General features: G+C 39.1%; 1 protein-coding gene across 2 annotated transcripts in view; it reads left to right on the top strand.

Moving 5' to 3' along the window:
* SIAH1 (siah E3 ubiquitin protein ligase 1) overlaps nt 1-25,474 on the top strand; it is a 68,435-nt gene that overhangs the window by 21,649 nt on the left and 21,312 nt on the right. Inside the window, exon 1 of one of the 2 annotated variants that reach the window (XM_051805674.1) lies at nt 25,148-25,277. The exons of the other annotated variant lie outside the window; for it this stretch is intronic. The gene's annotated coding sequence lies outside the window, so the exon portion shown is untranslated. Of the gene's footprint in view, nt 1-25,147; nt 25,278-25,474 lie in introns of those variants that run through there. 2 annotated transcript variants of the gene reach the window in all.

The raw sequence follows: 25,474 nt of genomic DNA, 5'->3' as shown, positions 1-25,474 counted from the left end.
ACAGTTTTCCTGGTTACAAAAATATTTTCTCTTGAAGTCTCTGGGACATGTTTCTATTAATGATACAGCCACATTTCACCACTCTTATGTGGTAAATATGCCTGGTAAATCAGGAGGCTAGAGATTCCTTGCATGCACAATGGTTGTAACAGCTGGGACAGAGAAGGGGGATGAACTTTGTTAGAGAGAAGTTTTGAGGAAGAAAGAAATTTGTGCCTGGAGTCTTAGTCATGAAGGAGTCTTCCTGACTAAACACCAAGTGGCACTTCAGAATAAGACTTCTGCATTTGAGGGGAATGGGCACCCTTAATCATCAAGGACAGAACCCTGGCCTGTATTTGGACCAGGGTGGATACAATTTGGTGAGTGCCTTTAAGAAATTGAAATAAAAATAAAACCCATAAGAATATTTAATAAACATTTTAATCAAAATACTTTTTAGTACCAAAATGGACCGTAAATTTACTTTTTGGATGTTGCAAGTTTCCAGTAAAGTAAATTAGGTTAAATTACTCAAGAAGGCAGTTGAAATCCAAGTGAGACTCTCACACTACCTTGCTATACACTTGAACATATTGAAAATTAATATTAGTCTCTTGACTTGCTGTTAAGGCCTCACAGGTCAGCTTCACACTGATTTCTAGGAAATGTAGAATTGAGATTTCTGTGTGTACAAGCTGCAGACACAAATAAACTCTGTTTGTTTAGACAGTGTCAAGTAATTTTCTCGAGAAATGTAAAGATGAAATGTCTTTCCAGGAATTTCCTGTTAAATAGTAGCCTCTCTATGAATTTAATCTTCAAGAACTGGTACGCTGTTGAATAGTGCTATAAGGTTATGGGGAGAAAATGGTGGTCAACTGAAGCAGTTTTAAAATGTAAATACAGCTTTTTTTTTTTATGTCTAGATTTGTCTCTCAAAGATATCAGATTTGTGTTACAAAAATAAAACTACAACAACTAACTTGGATTTATGGAGGGGGGGAACTTAATTGGAACCATATGTTTAGAAGTAAGTTATTACTGCTTTCACAAATGGTTTGTTGTACAGCTTTTTCAGAATTATCCCAGATAAGTATTTTGTTGATGACAACCTAGAATTAAATTAGGATAATATACTCTGCATTATTAATAAAATAAGATAAACAAAAGTATCTTTCTGGCTAAAGGTTAGTCGTCACCTTAAAGAATTTTTGGTTTAGATTTTTAAAGCACTCAATAATGATTGGCTGCCCTTGGGAGACATTTGTAATATTTTATTCCATGTAAACATATGGATTCAATTTAGTCAAAGAACATTGTGAGTGAAAGCTGGCCTCTCTCCAGTGCACTGCAATAGGTGTCTGGAGGTTTGAATACTTCGTTTGCACTACTCTTATGAGATAAAATTTACCATCAATCCAACTAATTGAGACCCAGTAGGTGCCCTTTAATACTAAGTATCTTAAGAAAATTAAATTCAAGTTCACATGCAGAATGCTGCTGCAATGTAATAAGCATAGGATTTGTAATAGAGGTGTGCAAAACCTTTTCAGGAATCACTGTGCAAAGATATGGCAGTAAAATAATTTCTAATTCAGAGCAGTGGAAGTTTTCATTTTGAATTTATTTTTGTTGTTTGCCATTCGATGTCATAACAGAAATATGATAAGCTGCTTTGCTAGCCTTTTACAAATGTCCAATTTATTTCTTCCAAGAGTGAATAAATTTGGACCTTTATGACTAAATCAAAGAAGTACCAAGCATCTCCCTTTGAGGTACTAAATAGTACATGAAACAGTAACACTGTCAGGAATCCATAAAAAAACATCCCTTGATAATCATAATATTTATGGTTTTGCCTATGAGCATTAGTAACCATGAAGGACATCAATATTGTTGATTGGTTAGTGAACAAATTTAATTCCTTAGTTATAGCTGTAACTTCAAAGTGATGGGCCTTCTTGATTGAATTTAAGTTGCATGGTCAAGTCATATTCATTTTGCAATTTATAAACAACATGGGAAGCTGTTCCCATATGTAATAAAAGCCTTTGGGGGAGTGAGGTGGGGAGAGGTCTGACTGAACATGTGCACTCCAGCCTGTGTTAAGCCTCTCTGGCTTTGAGCATAAATCACTGTAGTGAATTTTCTGTCCTGATTCCTTGCAATTTTGTAGTGCTTTGAGTCAAGGAAATCAAATAATTGCATTTCAATTTGTAAAATTACGATATGCCAATATCTTACAGGTTTTAAGGATTAACTCTGTAAAGTTTTCCAGTTGTAGAAAGTGTTACCTAAGGTTTGGTTAAGCACTGTTACACCCTTGTAAGATGTGCAGTTCATATCCTATGCAGCTGCTTTGACTTAGGCACAGCAGATAGGGCACAAATCTTACATGCTCTATCCTACTTCCCCAGTTTTAGGGACTTCATTTCTGGGCATGAATTAGTTGCCAAAACATAACTGTCCATTGCCATTGTGATGATCTAAGATATTTCACCTCTACTCTGGTTTCCCATTCAAAAGGCACAGATATCCTTTATGTTCTCTGTTATATCTAAATAAATTTTTCAATAATTTGGAGCAGTATATGTTTCACAATCGTTCTAAATATTAAATGCTATAGGTGAGATCCTAAAGGCCAGAGGGACCCTTCAGAGCCAGCTGGTGCATCAGGCCAACTGCTGGCATGTTTGCTCAGATGTGCTGTCTCACTTTCACTTCTGAAGTTCCAACACTGGGGGGAATTGTACAATATTTACTAACTGGCAACAAAGAGACAGTATAAAAATGCTCAGAAATCAAACACTAAATATTAATGCAAAGGGCTCTATATTAGGGCTTTTACAATATCTTTAAAAATTATATGATACAGCAATATGGGCATGCAGAACATGGATGCAATACCCATTCCACATGCATCAATTATATGAATATCCCTTGTCATGGATCTTATGGGGGCTTTTCCTTGAGATTTTGTTTACAAAAATAACCAGTCCACATTTCTGAAGCATAGATATACATTCACTTTTTGACGGTCCCTCTGCAATTTTCCATGGCTTGATAGAAAACACAGCCATCAAAGCCAGTGGAAAGGTTGTTCTTGGCCTCCTTCCCAGTTTGTAGTAGGTGAAGGTCCAGGAGACTTTGGTATCCAGATCCCTGGGGGGGGATGTGGGTGCATATGTGGACTATATAAACCATAATAAATCACTTCTTTCAAACATAGTTGGTCCTTTTTCTTGGCATCTAAATGATTGAGATTGTGCAGTATTTATTTTGTCTCTTCCTAAATGTTGTATGGAAAAGGAACAGATTCTTCCCTGCCCATTTCCTCTTATGAATTTCAGTATTTTTATTTCTAAGCCTTTTTCAGGTTATTCAGAGGTATAATGAACTAAGTTTCCAGAGTGCTGTAGCCCCTTTTTCACTAATTTTCCCATTATATTTTATAAGAACTCCACCAATTGTATTGATCAGCATCCACAGCAAAAATCTGCAATACTATGTATGCCACTAACATTTTATTTCCCTAAAGTTAAGGGTAGAAAATGAGAATGTGAACAAGCACCAAACATGAGCTGAAGAAAACAACACCAACTGCTACACTAAGTGAGATTTGAATGTGATGGCTGCCTGGCACTGCTACAGTAAAAAAACCCTACAACACTATTGCTGAGAAAGAAAATCAGGAGAGCTGGTTGTGCTTGAACCACTGCACAAAACGGTGGAAGTTACAACCTTTCTGATTATTTCCTTAAGTACAAATGAAAAAAGAATAAATAGGCAGAGATTCTTTGCAAGTCAGGTCATTTCCAGCTATAGTCTTGCTTCCCTGTATTTTGCAAAGGTACTTGAATTCCTCAGTTCAGGGGGTTGCCCTAATTATGCAAGTACTTGTTATGGAAAGACAACACTTCTGTTTACACTGCCATGACTTTCAGCAAAGGTCACTTGCTTCTATTCAAACTGTAGCTTTTCATGTAAGGAGGTTGCAGGAGGTCTCTAACTCTGGTCACTGTTAACTAGTAGCCTTGGTTATCTGCCAAGGGCTGAAAATCTTAAACATTTGAGCTTAAACTGTGCAGAATCATGCAAAACAAACAAAGAATTTCATTGCCTACAGATACACTGAGGAGGTGGCTGGATTAGTTCTCACTTCCTTCTCACTACACAAGCCACTGTCATTTTCAGGTTTTATGGAACTTCCTGATTCCAGCACTCCATCCCTGACAGTGAATAAAACAGTATTTAGCACATGATGTCTGAATATCTCAGTGTCTAATTTTAAATATGTTTTTCACTGCCATCTTTGTGTCTCTGTTTTTGCAGTAGCTTAAATGAGGTCAAAGATTTTTGTGCCTCCAGTGCAGGCTAATGTATCTGAGTAATCTAGACATCAATTTAATATGAGATTTAGGGGGGATTTCAGTCCCCATTTTGCCTCCAGGCATCCATGGGTTAAAAAAAACCCAAACAACAAAACAAAGAAACCCACAAAACTGATTGAAAGCTGTATTTTGGCTGAGTGCACATTTTAGCAGGCTCCTGATTTATTTATTGTATATGACCTGGCTGTCTGTTGGAGCTATGGAGATCCTCTGAGTGCTGCAGGAAACCAGCTGGAGAAAATGGGAGGCATTCTGCTGGTCTGAGACAGATGCTGGTATGAGACAGGTGCAGGTGCAGTATTGTGGAGGGATCTGTGCAGTGTTTCCTCAGGAGAAAGCACTGTTCGTCCCAGCACACTTCCCACGTGAGGCTCTTGCTGCCCTGGCTCCCTCCTTTGGCACGTGCCCCTTGGAGCTCTGCTTTGCCAGGTTTGCTGTAGCCACACAAAGTTTGTTTCCTTTGGCTTTTGTCAATATTAACCCAAAGAAGGCTGACGTTTGCACCACCTTTCTTTTTGAAGCACAGAATCCTTGATTATCCTCTTATGTGTTTTTGAGATGATGTAATCCCTGTGCTGTTATTTTTCTACATATGAATAGCACTTTCAAAAAAAAATCATTGTTTCTAAAAGTGGGTTAAGGTATCACTTTAAGATCTTTGCAAGATCTCTCTGTTTGGATGTTTAAATTTAGAAACCTGTGCTGTCATTAGGAAAAAAAAAATGTTGCTTTTCATCTGCTCTCCCTCTGGCTCCCAGGAGTCAGTCTCGATGTAGCAGGCACTGCATTGCCATTTCCTTTTTAAATCTAGGACAGCAAAGCTATGACACTTTTCAAAGTCCCAGTGTCCTTGTTAATATTTCTTTGTGCTGTGAGTAAAGGTAAAGCTTACGCAGGAAGTGTCCTAGTTTCCAGTTCCTAATTCCAGCAGAAAAACTTTAGAAAACAGAAGTTTGACAGCTTCTTGTATTGATATAGATTAAATCATGTATATTGTAGTATGTAAAAGCTTTGTTCAAGATGAAGGAGATAAAATGAAAAAGTATGAGAGTTTATGATCCACTTGTAAAATATTCTACTGCTACTTTTGAAAGATTTTCAAACCTTTAAAATCATTTAACTGAGATACATCTGTTTGGTACACAAGCACTAGAAACTTCTTCATGGCTCTCTAGTACCAGAAAGATATTTTCATATTGGAGTTAATTCAGCAAAAGACCACTAAGATAACAAGGGGACTGTAGTACATGATACAGAAGGAGAGGCTGAGAGAACTTGGTTATTTGAGCCTGGAGAAAAGAAGGTAAAGGGGAAACTTTATTGCTCTCTACATCTCTTTAATGGGAAGGTACAGAAAAGACAGAGGATGACTCTTCCCAGGGGCTGCAGAGCTATAGGATGAGAGACAAAGCATGTAAACTAGAACACAGTAAATTCACTTACATAGGAAATGTTTTTACTGTGAGGGTGATCAAACACTGGAACAGAGGACCAGAGGAGTCGTGGGATCTTTGTCCTTGGAGAACTGGACGGGACAAAGCCCTGTTCCAGATCTAACAGCACCTGCTCTGAGCAGGGGATTGGACCAAAGTTGTTCTGTGTTTCTGTGACCGAGCAAAGTTGCTACATTTGACGCTGGTTTTGCCACAAGAGTAGAGCAGTATGACTTTCATATGAAAGCCTAAGTATTTTCATAGTTTCTCTGAAAATGGGGGCCTCCAGATGCACCAGCTCTGGTCACACTTCCTTGTCCTCTCCCTTCTTCTCTGTACTCATGCAGCTTTAATAGAAATTGGACAAATAATGCAGGAACAATTGACAGGCTAATACCATAATGCTTTTGCAAAGGGTTTGACCTGGCCAGCAGAGCGTGTTAAAACCCTATTTGTGTGTGACTTTTGGTCCATGGTGAGGAACAGTGGGGTCATCAGTGACAGTGTTTTGAATTCAGCAGAGAAAAGCCCCAATGAGATTTGAGTTTTTAACCACTAATGATAGGAATGTGTGCCTCACACAGAAATTCCTACTTTCAGCTGTTTTATATTACCCAGTGAAAATTGCTCAGAAGTACAAATATGCACATACACACTTTTTTTTTGTGAATTTAATCTTAGCAATGTTTGTAATTGCTGCTGCAGCAGAGACTTAATTAAAAAACTTAAAGGGAATATAAGCAAAATAAGATTCTACATTCTGATCCCTGTGCTCCTGGTTTTATCCACTGTCCAGTCAAACTCAGTTGCTTCCAATACTGCTGTGAGAAGCAAAGCTGGGATACTGATAGTCCTTCCCCATTGACTGCAGTGTGTTTACAACTCGTGCTAGAAGGGAAAAAGTTTTGCAAGAGTCTATACCATTATAGCTATTGCCTTCTGAAATGAAAGATTAATGGCTCTTACTTTCTTCCTATAAATCACTCCTTTTAATTCTTCTCTGGTATAATAATTTTCTTCACCTTTTCTACCACCTGGCAGTAGGGAAGGTTTTGAGCAGTATCTGTAAGCCTGCTGGGGAACCAAATCCTACCAAAGTTTATTGGGAAGAAAACTGAGTGGCTCTTGGAAGAATGTTTGTTTATGCATAGTGGGGACATTTTTACTGTGGGACAAATGCTGTTCTCCTACATGTTCACTGATCTTGGTGGGACTGCAAGTGTGCCACTGAATTGCTCAGGAGATGATTTTATTGTATATTGATGTTATCCATATGTGCTGTATACATAAAAGGTTAGGTCCTAGCATCTGTGCTACGACTAGACTCTGTCCCTATCCCTGTGTTAAGAAGTTGGTATGAGGGTAGAAACAGGAGGAGGAAAGGGTCATCATTTCAGAGTACAGCAGGTATTTAGAAGATGGCAGTAGTATTAAAACAAGAGTGCAAGAAACATATCCCTTTGAAGGGATAGTATCTACATGGCATGCTGCAGGTTTTTGTTTTTCAAAACTAATGTCTGTCAGAGTACTGGCAGTGGGGAAAAAAGACATGGAGCTAATCAGGCAGTCTTGGGGGGTTGTCTTTCTTCAGTACACTTTCAAAATAGAGATGAAAACATCACTGAGTTCCATAAACCAAATGCCCCTCTATGCAATCCTGGTAAATCAGCAGAATTGCATCATGATCTAGTCATCCCTGCAATTTGGACTACATGACATTGAGTTCAGGGTGCTCATATATCAGGGGAATAGATATGTCACCCTTGGATGATACTGGCATGTGGGCTACTTTGCTTCAGGGTCACAAGTTGACATGGAACATTATTTGGAAGGCCTTCCTTGGGAAACTCCCTCCTGAAAAATTGAGTTCAAGAGGAAATATTCATAAATGTGTATACTACAGAGGGACATACTCTGCTGCTCTGCAAAATGAGAAATAAAGGGAGATCTGTCAATTCCTGAGAAAGAATGTATTGGGAGACTTCCCTTTTGATGTTTTTTTTTCTGCACATACTAGAATACAAAGATTACTTCTAGATACCTTGTCAAAATTACATAGATGTGCTTTAGAAAGCATATGCTACTACAGAGGTAATCTTAGTGTATAACTCTATGCAATGTTATATACCATTTATTAGGTATCATATAAATAACCCTTCTTTTAAGCATATTGTACTGATGTTCCTTGGAACATGTACCAAAGAGAAACAATGTGGCTGAAATGAAAAATTTTAAAGTTTGGAAGGTAATATGTATAGAGTAGGGTCTATTCAGACAAGATGGTAAGTGGGATGGACAGAGCTTTTGCTGTGATTCGGGACAGAAGCAGGATGGGGGTGTGGCCATGCTCACATACCAGTGATCCCAATGCCCAGGTTATCTCTGTTTCTACACTGTGTTGCTCCTGAAAGCAAAGTAGAGGAAGAAGGTAAGTGTGATTCCACCATCTTTTAACCAGTTTATTTCTTAGGTCAACCAAACCTGTGGTAGGGACTTCTGCTGTGCGTGACCTTTCCCTGATACATAAACTGGAATTGCAGCTTCCTGTGCAAACCTCCATCCCTGTGCACCTTTCTAATATTGCTCTCTGTGTCAGTGGGCTTTGACCTACCCATACTCTGCATACTGACCTTTTTCACAAGCTGACTATAAAGAAATTAAAGTAGCCTGTGTATTTAGCTCTCCTGGCCCCTTGCATGAGTCAAGATAAGCAGCATGCTAAGCTCAGGTTCTGTGAGGGGAGTGTAGTGCCAGCAGAGCAAGAATGGAGGAAAACATTTAGCAGCAATTGAAGCACAGTTGGCTTATGTATTTCAAGATAAATTAAAGGTCTCTGACAACATCTGGAGGTTCCCTAAGGAGCTCCTAGAATCTCTGAAAAATAAATCTAAGTAAACTTTAGGCTTCAAGCTTCCTCTGCAGTGGACGGTAGAAGTGCAGTGTGTTAAAGATAGCAGGCATTTATTTTCATTGTTCTCATTTTTATCCTGTGTATATCACATTATACAGCTGTCTACAGTTGGTGATATGAGCAGAATATATTGAGTATATTTTCTTATCAAGCATTTTATGTGAACATGTTCAATCTCATTGCTAACTTTTAGCTTATATGGTTTACATACTTGCTAGAAAGCATTTAATATGCAGATGGATAAACATCACTGCTCTTCTTAAGTCCTGACTCACAATACAATATCTTGATGGTGTAATAGCATGGATTAGGACCTGATATTTACTCTGCTTGTCTTTGCAGTTAAATAAGTTTTATGAGTTTCTGCCCTCTTTCAGCTGCTGCTCAAGTTGTCATCTTTCACACCACTATCCAGTTGCTACCAAAGTGATAAAGGTGGTTTTTTCTTATTGTATTTGTGACAGTAAGTGATCAGATGCCACAAGTGCTTGAATTCCAATCAAGTCCAGAGGCTGGACTTGCCTGGTTTCACTGCTCACAGAGTGAATGTTTGTTGGTAATCATGTTTTCTTCTCATACCAGCGAAATACCTGATATAAACACGGTTGTATGAAGTGTGGAAGATAGTTAATATAACTTGCAAATTACTATATCGTATAAGAACTCATCCTTTCTTTCCTTCTTAATGGACCTAGCCTTGTCAGGGCTAAATCTTTATTAATTATGTAATCTTTGCTAATGAGGCTTCAAAAATATCTAGCCAAATAGTGCAAGATCTTACATAAATAATAGCGAATAATCTGAGATAGCCAACAGTTCATTCTGGGGTGGCAGAAGCTTGATGGAGTGCTGACAAATGGGTAGCAAAAATGACAGACAATGTTTCCAGAAAATGTGAAGTGGTGACATTGTTTTCTGTTGTGGATTTGACTCAGAAGATTGGAACTTGACTTCTGGCCTTCATATCCAACACTTGTTGGCAGCATATCACTGTGTAAATAAACCTTTTTAGATCTTTTATTATGGTTAGTTTCCCAGATCATGTCAAAGTACATGAAATACATGTTAAAATTAAATTACCTTTTATCTTAAGTAGTTTTTATTGTTATTATTTAAATATTCTTCAGTCTGACATGTAAAATGAAGAAATATGCTTTTGATAGTGTTATATTTAGTTTAAATAAACACTCGTTCTTTCTGTGGGAAACAATGGGAAAGGTTATCTGTATCATAACACAGCTGAATATTTCTGCTTTGTACAGTGCTGTGAGATTAGGTGTTCCTGCATAGCACACTTGAATCTATCCTGGCTTGCAGTTTGAACCCTTGATACCCCCTGGCCCTTGGAAAAAGAATACTGGAAAAATACAGAAGAAATACAAGTTGTATTTTTTGGAAAAGTCAGAATTATGAGAAGTGATTCAGAGGTTTTGATGAGAGATGGGCAGAGAAAGTTCAATTGTTGGCATTTTTTGTACTATGAATTGTAACACAAACAGTGGCAATCTTATAAATTTCCACTATAGAGCAATATGTTAATTACAGCATATGAGGGTGTTCACATATCACTTGACTAATGACAGAAGGACAGAGAGAGAAGGATGATGATTATGACAAATCAATGCAGAGAGTTAAAATAAGAGGATAGCAAGTAATAAAATGCTCACAAAGTCTTTGTCATGATAGATGCTGCTCCCATGTTCCCTTGAAGCTTAACAGAGTATGCCTTTAGTTCCTGTACATGCAAACTCTGACTCACATTTAAAGATTTATGTTATGGCCATCATGTGTGGGAGGAATTTGTTAGTATGACAAACATGTTCTTTGAAACATAACCCAAGAAGTTGTCAATTTGTCTTGTGAGCTGTTCCATTGTTCCACAATGTAGCCAGAAAACTCTGGATCTGTTAAATTGGAGAACACTATTCAGTAGAGTGGGAATTGGTTACATTTACCATAATCTCCTCTTCCTGTGTGAGCTGTATGAAAACATTCCCTCCATCCCTTGTGATTAATTTAAAATGTGCAGTATATTTTACCTCTCTAGTAATTAAATTATCTCATACCTTACTGTGGGTGAAATTAGATTTTGGTCACTGGAAAGGAGACCACATTGAGGTTATATGAAGTCCAAAACATTATTTAATAATTTGTAAGTTGTTCAATTGTGTTTTTAAGAGTACTGCTTTCCTGTTTAAATTATGCTCTACACAAGAGGTGCAGATGCTGCCACTGCTCTCTGTTTCTCAAGTGATGAACCTGATGCAGATTTGCATCACCTTGAACAGAGGTTTTAGACCATATAGACACCCTCTACACTCTATCCTGTACCGTGTCTTGCTCTAGCTTGGAAAATTCCTTCTAACTTTGTAGATTCTCATAGACTATTCTCCAGACTTGCCTGCAAAATCTCCATATAAACATTAGTCAGGTAAAGTGAAGACCTGAATGTTGGAGATGGTTTTGAATTCCTGATGAATCTGTCAGTGGTCTTTTCTGTTTCTTTACAAGTTTTCCTTGTTTCCCTTTTATCTAGTCAGGCTTTTCAGTAAAACATAGAGGAAAAGAGAAGAAAAATACAATGGATTATGCAGTAACCAAGGGAGTTAATTCATAGCCACTTAAATGTATGCTTTAAGATATATTATTCCCCTTCTTATCCTTTACCTCATTCCAATAGAGAATTAAAGGTATGTGCACAGTTAATAAATTAAATTACAGGTAGCAATCTCTTTCCAGTTGAGAGATTCAAAGACTTGAGCAATTAGGCTGCTTGTTAGGCTCAAATCACTAAAGCTATGGAGATTCTAACACAGGCTTTGTTAAAATTCTCCTGAAAATGGAAAAGGTTTAAAGCAGTTATCTTACTCATGTTTCACTAAAGGAATATAATACAATAGAACTTTTCCTGAGGACTATCAACAATTACCAGGGGAGTTCCTTGAAGATCTGATGCCTGACAAATTGCACCTGTGTTGGTGGAGAACAAAGAGAGTTAATGCCCAAAACTACTGAGGAAAATTGTAAAATAGCTTAACACTTCCAGCTCTCTTTTACCAACTATTGAAACATTTGGGAGATTTTTCATTAATTATAGCTCAGAATGTTGGCAGATACGTACAGAAGAATTATGACAGCAGTTTCCATTCTCTCCATGAAACTTTAAGTAGCATGCAGAGTGTCCATACAGCTTATTCTTTACCAATGCACCATCATCAGAGGGGAAAAAAAAATTATTTTAAATGCATTATATGAATTAATGGGAGAGCCATCTGGCTATAGCTCAGCTCTTCATACTTGGACCCCAGATCTTAATGCTTGTCTGGGGTGTAGACAGTGAAGGGCTGTGCTCCCACAGCATAAATGGGGTACAAATCTTTCCTACCACTCATATAATTGTAATATCCTGGGAATTTCAGGGCCTTTTATAAGCTGGAATCAGTCCAGTGTAAGTTTTTATGTAACTCTGTTTATACAGAAGCATAAGCAGATGAAGATGTGCTTCTTTGGAAGATGAAGCTCAGCCCAGACTTTCAGTAAATGAGGAAGGCCTCACACAGTTTCTCCATGAGGCCAGAGATATAAAAGAAGAAATAACCTAATCTTTCCCCAAACCAGAGAGAGGTCTTCTGGCTAAAATGTTCTCTCCTAATGAAGTTCTTTCATACACCAACCATGAAATTACTCCTTACAGCCAGCAGAGGAATACAATGAAAGGCAGGAGATGCTCTTCTGTGACTCTGGATAGAAAGCAACAAAGAAGAAACGGTAGGACCCGGAGGGAACAGAAGCCTTGTCCTACTAAAAAACAGTGGAGAAAAAGCAGTAAGGTTTCTCTGTAAGTAATGTTATATGGCTGATGTGGGCACCTCATGAAAAATGGAATGTGTGTAAGTGAATCTGTGTGTAAGCCAGTGGCGATGCCAGGGGATTCTTCTGTTTAAACTTTTAGCTGGCAAATGTGAAATGCTTTCAAAAACTACTTTGAGGATTGATTCTCAGTACTGTAATTCAGTTCTTCTCAACAAATACCAGAGGTCAGCCAGAGAAAAAAAAAAAAAGGCTGTATTTCTAAGATTCTGTATCTGCTTCATAGTAAATGAACATATTCTGGTATTTCTCTCTGCTGGTGTCTGTCTTGTTAAAATCTGAGATTTTTTTCCTAGACAGCAACTTTGAGAACATGATCCCTTTCTGAGATCATATGCTTCTGGTTTGCATATTGCATCAAGCAAATAAGCCCTGCTCCTCCTTAGATCCGTTCACAGCCTCTCTGTTAATGTCTGCCAACTCTCAGTGGTACTGAGTGATTAAATCCTTTCTCCAGCAACCCCAACACAGCACGGTTGATGCCTTTTTAGTTAGTTTTTAATTAGTTACTCAGTTCAGATTTTCATGGTTTTCTATGCCCCTCCTCATGCTCCAGAAGAAGGTTTTACACACCTGCAAAACTGTTACTTTCATTGAAATCCCAGAAAACTTTTTATCCCTCTTTTTTTTTCCTCTTTTTTTTTGGTCATGCTTGCAAAACAGGATAAATATCAGGATGACAACATAGTGTAGTACTTCCTATATTGCTTGCTTTTTTTGTTTTGCCACTTTCTTTTGTCCATATTCTCTCCCATCTCTTACAAAAGTGTGTGTGGGACAAGAAGTGTCCTCCTAACTTTATATCCATGGAGCAGCTGGCATACTGAAGCCCTGGCACATGATTAGGATTCATAAGCACGGTGCATTTAATAAACAAAACATCACCTATGTAATTTAGGCTGGTGCAAAACTGGAATTGATATTGTTAAGACTCCATAAAGGGATCTATGATCAAAGGTGTCTGAAAATCCAATTACATATCCTTACCTAAAACACTTAAGTGTCTTTAAATTTGAAAAGGGCAGTTGCAGTTTGTACAGTAGATAGAATTAAATTGAGCCTTCCATCACAAAACTGAGGCAACTGTGTGTGGGCTGAGTATGAAGGCTTTAGCCAGGGGTCTTGCTTGTAGGTAACTTTGTGACATCAGAAGGAATGTCCATGAGCATTCTAATGTCCTGATTGTTCAGAAGTACTCCGTGAATTATGGTCATGAAGAGCTGGATTTTTCGTTGTCCTCTTGAGGGTACTGCAAGGATGGTGAATCAAATGTATCAGTCCTTTTATATGCACACATGAAGACAAATATGGCAATTTGGGAAGTGGAGTGGTTATTCCATCTCCTTCCCAGGACACAGAGAATCTGCTGATGGGAATAGAGACACAGGATTTCAGGTCCCGTTTTGCTTTTCTTGTTAATTGTCTGAATTTAGGGTATCCAAGAATAAGGAAGTTTGGTAATGTTTGTATTAAATATGTGGAAAAGGAGATGTATCAGAGTATTCCCAGTTTATGATTGTCTAGGTGAATCTTGGTGGACTGCTAACATGGTGTTATGCATACATTACTCATAGTTCATGTTGTAGATAACATAATTCTTTTGATGTAGGAAATAACATCTGTCAGATCTCCAAAACAGCAAATTATATATTTTTTAAATTAGCCTTGTAACTTGTCTGTATGAGTAATAATATGTATTTACAGCAGTTGTTCTAGGCCAGTCTCTACTGGTGAACCAAAAAAACCCCCATGCATACAGCAACTAATCCAAAAGGCAGAGAAACCAGAATTTCTTAGCCTACTGTCTGAAATTAGTTAGTTGTATAGTGTTTTAACTCCCTTAAGTCAGATCATCATATTTACATCTTGATGTCATTGCAACTGCGGTTCAAAACTCAAGGTAAAAATACAAGAAACTGAGAATGTTAGAAAAGTGCCTCTCTCAGACCAAGAATTGGTTGGTTTTTTCCTCCGTTGGCACAAGAGATTATAATCAATAACCTCCCTGCTTAATTTGTATTGATAATGTGTAGAGATTTATCTCCCTTCTAGGATATGGTCTTGTCACCATCCTCTTTGAGGTAATTGGGTTTGGGGGACAGTATTTTAAATATGGGGACAGTATTTTAAATATTGTTACAGGTTTGACCCATGCAAGCTTAGGCTGCTGAGCCTATGTATTTAGCAGTACTGACATAAACAAGTATCCCCCCACCACTCAGTTCCTATTTGTGTTGGCTTCAGTTTATACTGAATAAAATCATGTGGAAAAAAGTTCTGTATAGTAAGAAGGTTTTTGTTATGGTTTCCTTGAGCACCATGTTATAACAAAGTTACAGAACTAGAGAGCTACGAAGATAAATGACATTTAAAATAGTTTGTGAGGATTTATGATAAGCATGTACACAGTTCAGAAGGCCTCTGGCACTACTAAGCCCCAGTGTCTATCCTCTAACTAGATTAAATTCATTTCCATTAGATTTCAGCAGATGCAGTAGCCATGAGTTGTTTTTCATTCCCAGGGGTTACTTTCTCCCTGGTAGAGACTCCAGATACCCTTTTGCTTTTCAGTGTCTAATTGGTAGACAGCAATCAGGAAGGTGACAATAAAACTGAGAGCTTATGGTAAACAACACTTAAAAAAGGAGGAAAAAGTTAAAGTGGACATGGATTAAAATAGTTTCTTAATGGACTTCATAACTAAGGAGAAAAAGGGAGATACACAACTCTGAAAAACACAATGCACAATTTGAAAATTTGAATCTAGTGGAATAAAACAATAGTGGAATAAAACAATTTAAGACAGAGCAGTCATTGTAAAAGGAAGCTAAATTGTCAAAAAATTTGAAATGAGGAGGGGTGGCAGATTTAGTAGTTGGAGTCAAGAAGTTCTTTCCTGTTTTTCAGGAACATTCTGAAATTTATCTCTGCCTCAAAAAAACCTCCACAAGAAAACCCCCAAACTTTGGATGCAGCACTGTAGGAACTCTACAGTCAATGATGAGGAGAAATTTGATAGGGTAAAATAGTTGGATTTTCTGAATGAGCTCTAATTCCGTGCTAAAAGAAGTTTTACAGCTGCTTTGATGTGCAGCTGGAGAAGATTCTGCTTTGGTTAGTTACCAGGATAGGTCACATTCCAGGACTTCCCATTGTAATACGCTTCTAAGGACTATTTATTGTAAGCTCAGGGATGAAATTTATTGATTGTGAAAATTATTGTCTGTAATGCGATGACTAAAGGGACAGACATGTTTGTTGAAACTATTGGAGTCACTTTGTTTGAGATTTGTCCCTGAATAGCCTAGTTGAGAATTCATACAGAGATGATTGATTTTATTGCTGTGCAGTAGATTTCCCTACCACCCATCCAAACTGACTGAACGTGTAGGATGCCCAACAGCAAGAATAGTTCTGCAACAAGAAATTCCCATGTTCTGGAGCTTAAGTTCTGAACAAACTGGGGATTTTTCCATTAGCACTCTTAAGGCACCACATGTTACAATAACATGTTAAAGATCTGTAATGTGGCAGACCTCTACTTGATATGATACAGCTTCAATGGCATATTATTTAAAAGAAGAAGGTGCTGTTGCAGGCTTCCCTAATACTGTATAGAAGGCCAGGCAGGCAGACAGGGTTGCAGTATTTTATCATGTCTTGAAGTGCCTCCCTGGGGTGTGCCTGTTGGAATACAATCCTGTCTGCAAGGTCCCTGTGGTAATGGCTGCACTGTGCAGGGTTCTCCTCATCCCCTCTGGGCCAGCCAGGGCAGAATTTGCTCCATAATTATGAAAAAGGATGTGTGTTTCACTGTGCAGATGTTCAAATGATGTACTTGCTGTCTTCCATTTAGAGAGAAATAAACTTTTTAGCAGTATCACAGTGAACAGAGGCACAGCTTGCAAAGGATTTCTGTTTAATATCTTATTGAATGTTGTTACCATGTCACCCAAAAATACTTTGGAAGATGATATCTTTATGCAGCTGACAAGCTATAAATTTTCTCTCAGGCAGCTCTGCAAATGTGTGATCTTCCCAAGAGCTTTTCATTTTAAGCAAATGTGCAAAATAATCAAAGCAAGTATGGATTTATTTATAACTACCTCAGAATTTTACATTTAATTTTGGGCTTACTTTGGTGTATATGCTTAATGTTTAATGAATCAAGTTTAATAATTTTACAAAAGAGTCTTTTACCTTGGCCAGGGAGCTGTCCTCTCCACACAACTGAGAGAAATTAAAAAAAAAAAAAAAAAAAAAGAAACCCAAACCCACCCCCAACAAAAAATAACAAGAATTAAAAACCCAACATCTTCAGCAGAGAGAATTATGGTGACATTATTGATGGTCAGTGTCACCATCCTAATTGGGATGGTGAACCTATTCTTGTCATATTACATTTTTTTTAATTATCCTGTTGCAAACCAGACTGTGTTTTAATTCTTTCTTTTCTCTTATAACACTGTTATAACAACCTCGTTGAATAAAAGGAAGCCTCAAAAGCTTTCCTGTGCAGCACCAGCAGTCTATGGGGAGGCTGGAAACAGAGGTGCTACAATGGTAAATGACACTACAGTAGGAAGGAAAAAAGATGTGTGCAGTATGAATTAGGCATTTATATCAAATAACATTATAATGCCTCAAGCTTTCTCTGTACTCAGGTGTGAAAACCAGAACATTATCATTTGTAATTTTCCCTCTTCTCTGGTAAATCAGAAGTGTCAGGGATAATGCATGTAATCAGATTTCTCTGTGGCCAACAGCTTCTTCTGTGCTTCACCCACTCCAATTTTATAATCCTCAGTACACTCTGTGGTGTGTGCTCAGACTATCTCCCAGTAAAATTAACAGGAATGGTGAATGACAAAGGAGCCCTGATAATAAATATCCCTACTTTACACTTTTCCCAGAACACCTAATGTGTTATATTTATCCAGTACATTTGCTGATGTATTTCTGGTGAGAAGTCTCTGTTGACATTGATAATGCTTTTAAAATGTATTGTAAACAGAAATAGGAATGTGAGTAAAGTTGACCCTTACTGTACTATATGATCTTGCTGCATTTGTATGTTGGTGACCACCAGAACTCTGCTGAAAAATTACTGACAGGAAATTCAAAACTCTCCAATCCCCCTCCATTGAAAGCTGAATGCAAACCTTTCTTCTTTGTCCAGGCTTCCCCATGGTAGTACTCTCATTCTTACTGATTCATGCAGAAAATGAAAACCAGGAGACTTTTTGTCCCTGTTTGTATGGATAGAGGAAGAAAAGAGGGGGAAAAAAAGACTGGAAGCATGACCATTTTCTTTGGAGGTGTTCTCAAAATGGTCTTTTTTCTGGCCAATGTTTGTGCCTGTGCTCAGTCACGGGCTGTCAATAAGTAAAGGCTGAAGAGGAGAACAATGGAACATTTATGTGTGCTGAGAGAGCTAGAACAGTAGGAACTGGGAGACGTGGCAGGATCTGAGCAAGGTGTTAATCATGTGCCTCGGGAGGCTGGTTGCAAGTATAGAAATGGGGATTAGTATGTGTTTTCTCATCAGAAAACTTGAAGAGAAGCCATGAGCCTCTGTCAGAGGTATTTCACAAAAGCAAAAAAAGGGATTTGTAAGCAAGGAAAGTGATGCCACTTTCTTTTTCTTTCCAGTATGTTCAAGGCAACTATTTCATAAATCAGTAGGTTTATGACAAAGACATACCTAAATTCTATACAAGTCTCCTCCTGACTGAAACATTTTAGGAAGGCTCCAAACATTGGCTGTTTGCCTGAACTGTGAGTAACCATATAATGGAACAACTTGTAAGAATTTAGAGAAAAACTACCTTTAATGTGCTTGGTATGGGACTATACATCTTGAAAACTAACTTATTTGTGCCAGCTACAGGTGTTTGCATACTCTGTTTGCTGTTTGTTTCTGGATTAAACTAAAGATGTGTTGAGTTTGGTTCAGAACTTTCCGTATAATGATTAGGTTTTAGTTGGCACCTGATTATTGGTATATAGAGATTATCTGCCAAACAAAGTCAGATCTGGCAATAGTCTCAGACTTAAAACAACAACAAAAATCCACAAAAACCCCAACCTGTTTAATGGATGACTTACTACTTTATATTGTTTCTAATTACCTAGGACTGTCCAGTTGTTGTTGTTCTTCATGGTATGGTGTAAGAATAATGTCTTCCACCCAGGCATAAGCTCCCAAAAACCTTGACAAAAGAAAACCCTCAAAAAACACTTGTTCAGCCTTACAGACATGAAAATTTCAAAACTGGAAAAGTTATTGTGTGTGTTTCAAATTATTTTAAAATCAGGTTTATATTCTGTAGTTGACTTAGTGAATCAACATGTAGTTATGAAGTTATTTCCATATAATATCATGTGCTACAGGACCATAGAATTTTTCCAATGTGATACCATTTTATTTATGGTACATAATTATATGCTATATAATTGTACATCTCATTTTTCACTCAGAAGGAGTTAAATGAAGACAGCATATAAGACTCGGATGATTCAGGATATTTTAATTGCTTTTAAAGGCTTTTAAATTTAGTTAGCTGGAATCTAAAATAGGTCAGGGCTGATTGGAATTGTATTTTGTCTAATGACTAGGTATAGATTCTTGCAAAATAACCTGATGGTCCTAAGCCTCTCCTTGGATTCATGCTGATCCTCAGGAGGACAATGCTTGTGCTGGCTCTTTCTGTGGCTGAGCGTGTACTACTTCTGTCTTGAAAACCAGAGCTTGTTCTAAAACAGAATTTAGATTAATTACTTCATCCACATTGGTACACAGTCATTTGCTTTCCTCCTAAAACTCCAAGGTAAAAATTGCCTAGAAATATGCTGAGCATAACTATTTCTGTGGAGCTCTGTGACCCATCAGATTTGCTAACAGGCCTGCAGTCAACTGACAGATTATTAAAATGTGTTTTTTAAATAATTGCTGCATAAAGAAAAAATACATGCAGCCTAATCCTGTGATTGTTGTATGCTTGGATATCTACAAAATGTTAGGGTGCCAGCCTTTATCAGGAGGGGAAGAAGGCATTAACTTCTATAGTGCTTCTGAAGAATTAATTCTTTTGGGATTGCCTAAAATCTCCAGTTCTAAAGAGGCTTCTGCAATGTGTTTATATGATTTAAAGGGTAACAAGGCACATTTTCCTGCCCAGAATAACTTTAAAAAAATAATTTAGAATCTTTTTCACTTTAAAAAGATTCTTTTTGTTTGTGTCCACTGTTAAACTAAAAATGCTTTTGTTTTCCTAGTCTTTCTATGAAGTCTGTCTTCCACCTTTTCTTTCAGTTTCAACTTCTGATAAATCCTGAAAAAGGACATATGTGGTAAATAAATCAGATGCATGAAAGTCAAACAGAAGTGGAAAATGTTCCCTATAAAATAACTTAGATAGTTAAATCAGTCAATTATGATAATTACAAAATACAGAATATCAGTCTGATGTTTTTCAGGCTGGCTGTCTTTTAATTTTTTGAAGACTTAGTACATAACTACACTATAATTAATAATAGAATGTAGCATATCGTTTCTATGAGTATATCCAATGAACTCAACTGGTACATCAGGACCAGCAAATCCAACCAGTCTAACACATTAGCTTCAAAATGAAATATTTATTATTTTGAAACTACGTTTTGGATTCTATTTGCCTTCTGAAACTTTAGCTCTTACTTTTGAAAGTTTTGTTTGTTCACTTATTTTAGTGGAAACCAAATTTGAGGAAATTGCTTGAATATTGCAGATGTTAAAGGCAGCACTGCAGGGAAAAATCCCCCAGCTCTTTGTCATGTGAAGTATTATCAGTGAAATTATAGGAGTCAGCAACCCTGTGTGGGTAGGAGGCTGTGCAGGTTAGGAGTGGGATATCACACCTATTTCACAGAATCTCGTTTCTTTCTTGCAAACTAGGTTTAGTTCAGCATGTTATATAAGAAGAGATTCAGCATATCCAAAGTTGCTTTCTTATGGAATTCTTGTTAGCTCAGAATTTGGTTCCCATGCAGAGTGTGTGGTTCAAGCAGACATATGAAACAGCTATCGATGCTTCTCTGAAAAACTAAGATTATTTTTCAATGAGCTGCTTTAAGTAGTCATGCTGTTCTTTCACTTTCTTGCTGCCAGAAGATCCCTAAATAAGCTGGTTGGGAATACAGATGTTTGGCAGCCTAGGCAGTGATGAATATAAATTAAAAAACCCAAACTCACCCTACTGCAGAATGAAGAGATCAGTAGAGATCTGACGTGTCCTTTTGTAACTTGTAATCACTAATTTTTAATTAGTGTACTATTACCTTCAGACACTTCATTTACTCAAGTCTCAAAATGTGTGTTTTGTTGGACACCATGTACCCAATTTTCTTAAGGGCTCAATGGTCTCATTTCAGTATATAAAAAAAGTAGTCAGGAAAGGATAGTGGGTAAAAATTAATTCATTACTTTTAGAGACTTTATAAGTAGGAAAATCACTTAAGCATGGGTATTTTTGCTACCTTCAGTGTTGTTACAGACAAGCTTGGAAATGAATTTATGTTTGGGTGCTTTGCTGAGGGAGTAGGTACTTAGCTCATAGGATTGAGTGTTACTTTGAATGATCAGAAGCAGTGTTTTTGCCTAAGAAATCAGATCCAGACACAATATTTGATAGCCAATTTTTCCATTGATAATCATGTTTCTTCATCTCAAGAGAATGCTGCTATGTGTTGCTAGTACTTTCTTCATTTGTAAAACAAAAAATGTGTTTTACAGAAACATAAAATAACCACCAATGACTTTTCACATAAAATTCATGTATAGTATAATAATATATTAACTTTGTAAAATACTACAGTGACTTATATAAACGGTGGGAACCAGTTTATCCCTTTCACTAAATGAATGTGAAATAATAGGACTTTTAACGAAGAGGATACTGTCTAAAGTTTAGAGGAGAAAAAAAGTATTTTATTACATAAAATGAAACTGAAGATCTACAGACATTATTGTCTAGCAAGGAAACACAGTAATCCCATTAAACTACAGGCCTACATCCCTATATAACGTCAATGACAGTAGTATTATATACTTCCATAGTGACAGTAGGTACTTTTCCTAGTGAACAATGCATACAAAAATAATGTCAGTAAATAAATAATTAGTAAAACTTGATGTTAAAATGCTTAACTTTGGTTTAAAATTATTATGTTAACAGATACTGCTAATTTAATGGCACCTCCACAGTGAGCCTTTATTACTCATCCTTTAAAAGGGGCTTGGTTGGAGTGCTGTGTCCAGTTGCCAGAACTATGGTAAAAAAAGAATAAAAGGAGCAGTTGCAGAGTATGCAGAGAGAAAAGAAAAGAATGATCAGAGGTCTTGCAGTGCTAACCTGTAGATGGAAAGAAATTTATGTAATTTACTGAAGATTAAAGGCATCAAAAAGTGAGAAATGAAAAAAAATGTTCCTGTGTTCACTGAAGTGTTTCAAGAATGAGCTGAAATTATAATGGGAGATTTAGATTATAATGTAATGATATATATGAATTACTTTTTGTCCTAGTTAGGACAGCTGAGATCAGTTCATCATGGTGGGTGTAACCCAAAACTGTATTCTATAGCCTTCCATGTCATTTCCCAGAAACTAGACTATTGTTGTCAATAGACTATTCGCACCCTCTGCCCATAGAGCATGGTGGGTGTAACCCAAAACTGTATTCTATAGCATTCCATGTCATTTCCCAGAAACTAGACTATTGTTGTCAATAGACTATTCGCACCCTCTACCCATAGAGCCTGACTCCTCAGGCTATAAACTAGGTGTTAAGAGGCCTGTGAGATAGAAGGATGTTTCTGTCCTCACACCCTTTGTGAACTCCCCGCCCTGAGGGGAGTACCAAGCATTCCTGCCTGAACTGGAGGATATATAATCTTGGAGTTTTGGAACATTTTTTCAACCCACTCGTGGGATCCAGAGGACGGCTGCATCTCATCGCTCTCAACCAGACTTAGACCACCACTGGACTGCGATCACCAGTTCTGGCCAGACTGCAGCAGCTCTCCCACCAGCAGGTTCTTCCCCTCTCCCTTTACTTTGGACTCAAACAGGGCCCAAGGAACACCACTTTGTTCAGGCCCCAGGGTACTGGGTTATACATTTGGGTTTTTGTGGGTTGAGACCAATTGTTTGTTTGTATTATTGTACTTACTGTATTATTTTAATAAATTGTTATTCTGACTTATAATCTCTCCTTTGAGTTGGGTTCATTCCCCCTGCTGGTTAACTTTTAAACCAGCACACTTTTATGAGCTGATTATACAAACTTCTGGTAAAAATAACAAAGGTATAGCTGATCCTACCTTGGAGCAGGAACATGGATTAGATGACGTCCTAAAGTGTCTTTGAGATCTTTTAGCCCTCATTTCCTACAGTAATGAAGTTTGTGCCACCTGCTATGGGGTCTATTCCAGTCAGGCCTCTCTACTAACTCTTGACCCTGGGGGTGAATGACACCCCAGTCTGAGGTAGGAATGAGTCTCAAAGACTCTGCAGTTCCTGTAACTTTACAAGAAAGTGTAATCATGAATAATGGAGGAAAACTGAGATAAGTGGTCCTACTGATGGGAGGAGGGAAAGGTGACTGGTCTGCAGAGCTGGAGGGTGTGAGCTGGGTCATGGAGCAGTGGGTGGACACAGCCTGGAAGGAGCTGTGCTGGGTGTTCCCTCTGGGGCACCTCCAGTTACAGGGATGAGCGAGCTGAGGTGCTGCAGAGGGTTAAGGCAGGTGAGCAAGCTGGAGGCATTTCAGAGCTAGCAGGAAGGTGGGAGTGAATTGGGAGGTTCCTGTGGTGAGGTCAAAGAGAAGAAAAAGCCATCAGAAACTAGATTTAATTACTTTCACTGCCCAAGAAACTAGTTTCTACCCAGGGAAAAGCAAATGCTTAGTAATGTTGACCAACTAGCAACACATTGATCTGACAGAGGACTGCGAGACTGTCACTTGCCTCTTTTTAGCAAAAGGTTAGTGTGTGTTCCCAGGATCAAAGTGTTAACCACAGAGATGCTCTGTAGAAACCACACAGATTACTGGAACTGATAAGCATTCTGGTTCTCTAAAAATACTGTTACTGTTATATATACTTTTTTCCTTGTTCTCTATAGGATACTACCTTTTTTGAAGTTTCCACCGTTGAATAGACTTCCATATGTTTAAAAATACATCAAATGATTAGCCCTACTCTGTACTAAAATTGAAGGTGGGGAAAAAATTTAATATTGAGAATATGTTGCTTCAGGATTGTGCCCTTCCTATCCAGGACAAAAATAGTACCTTACTTAATCATATCTCTTTAAGTATTCAATAAGTCAGCCCAACTATGAGTTGGCAGTCACTGCCACTGTATCACTCCCCATGAATACTTAAAGGAAAAGGCTCAATAATCATTGCACAGCTACAAGGTGTGCAGGGAGAAATGATGTGCAAAGTTAAACTCCTGTAGTTGCCATCCTTTGAAAATAAATAATTGATATTATCCATATTCGGGGGGATTCTTAAAGAGTGGTTTTGGTACATATTGCATTGCATCACTACAGTGATGTATTTTTGAGAATCTGCCTTAAAACTAATCACAAAAATCTCTGAAGAGCAGACTTGGCAGATTCAACATAGCAATGTTAAACAAAAAGAAGTGCTTTACTGGTCATCAAAAGGAATGAGGAGGATACTGAGAACCATCTGGATAATCAATTAAACTGGCCAAGAAAATGCTTCAGTCATTCAAAAAAAATGGAAATAAAATAGCAAACACATATTTTTAAATATTTTACTGAAAATAAACAAGTGTCTCTCCTCTGGCAAACCTCTGAATAGCTTCCGCAGATGAACAGGGTCCTAATCCAACAAAGTATATGTAAGCACACCGGTAATTACATTTATTCCATCCAGTTTATGTGCTGAAACTTACATATGTATTTAGGGCACTGCTGGACGGGGACCCAACCCGAACGATGCACAGTCTGTGCAGAGCCCGGAGAAGGGGTTTGTTTTCAGCAGTCCATTAAACCCAGTGCTGGACGGTACCGGCCTCTCTCGGAGAGGCCACTTTGCGGTTTGGGTTTTTTTATTATTTCTTAAAACAGAACTACGAGTCGCTGTGACAGAGCCCGCGTGGCCCCCAGGCCCCGGCCCTGCGGATGCCGGTGTGTCCCAACACCCGCTCCCAGCGCCGAGCACGGGGCGGCCGCCGCCCGGGGCGGGCCGGCTGGGAGGGCTCCGGGTGACCCCGCGGCGGCGCAGGTGAGCGGCGGCTGTGCCGGGGCTCGGGGGCCGGCTGGGATCCCGTGGGATCGCGGAGCATTCCCGCACCGTTCCCGGGGGGCAGCGCGGCCTTTGTTCCCGGGCCGGGCGCGGGGCAGAGCGCGGCCCGCGCGTGCGCGGTGGGTGGCGGGAGCGCGCCTCGGGAGCGCGCTCGCGCGGAGGCGGCACCGGCGGGATCGGGATCGCTCGGGCGCAGCCGGCGCGTGCCCGCGGCCGAGGGAGCGAGCGAGGGGAGGGAGCGCGCGCTGGGCTCGGGCCGCGCACGGAGCGTCTCGGCCGGAGCAGCGCAGAGAGTCGGCCCCGCACGGAGCCCGCGCCCATCGGGGGAGCCAAGGCCGCCTCAGCGGGTCCCGCCCTGCCCGGCGCACACAGGTGAGCGCGGCCCCACCGGGGAGCCCGAGCGGCCGCGGGGGCGGCGGGAGCGGCTCTGCCCGGCGCGGCCCTTCGGCCCCCGCCGCCCGCGGCAGAGGCCCCGGCGCGGCCGCGGGGCGGGCTCGGGACAAGGCCCCGGCGCGGCCTAAGCGCGGCCCGGGCGGGCGGAGCTGTGGCGGGGCCTGCGGGCCCGAGCG

This window comes from Manacus candei, unplaced genomic scaffold, assembly GCF_025592945.1.
Source record: "Manacus candei isolate 608988 ecotype Guabito, Panama unplaced genomic scaffold, ASM2559294v1 h1tg000065l, whole genome shotgun sequence".
Lineage (NCBI taxonomy): Eukaryota > Metazoa > Chordata > Aves > Passeriformes > Pipridae > Manacus > Manacus candei.
This window is presented reverse-complemented; position numbering and strand designations above follow the sequence as displayed.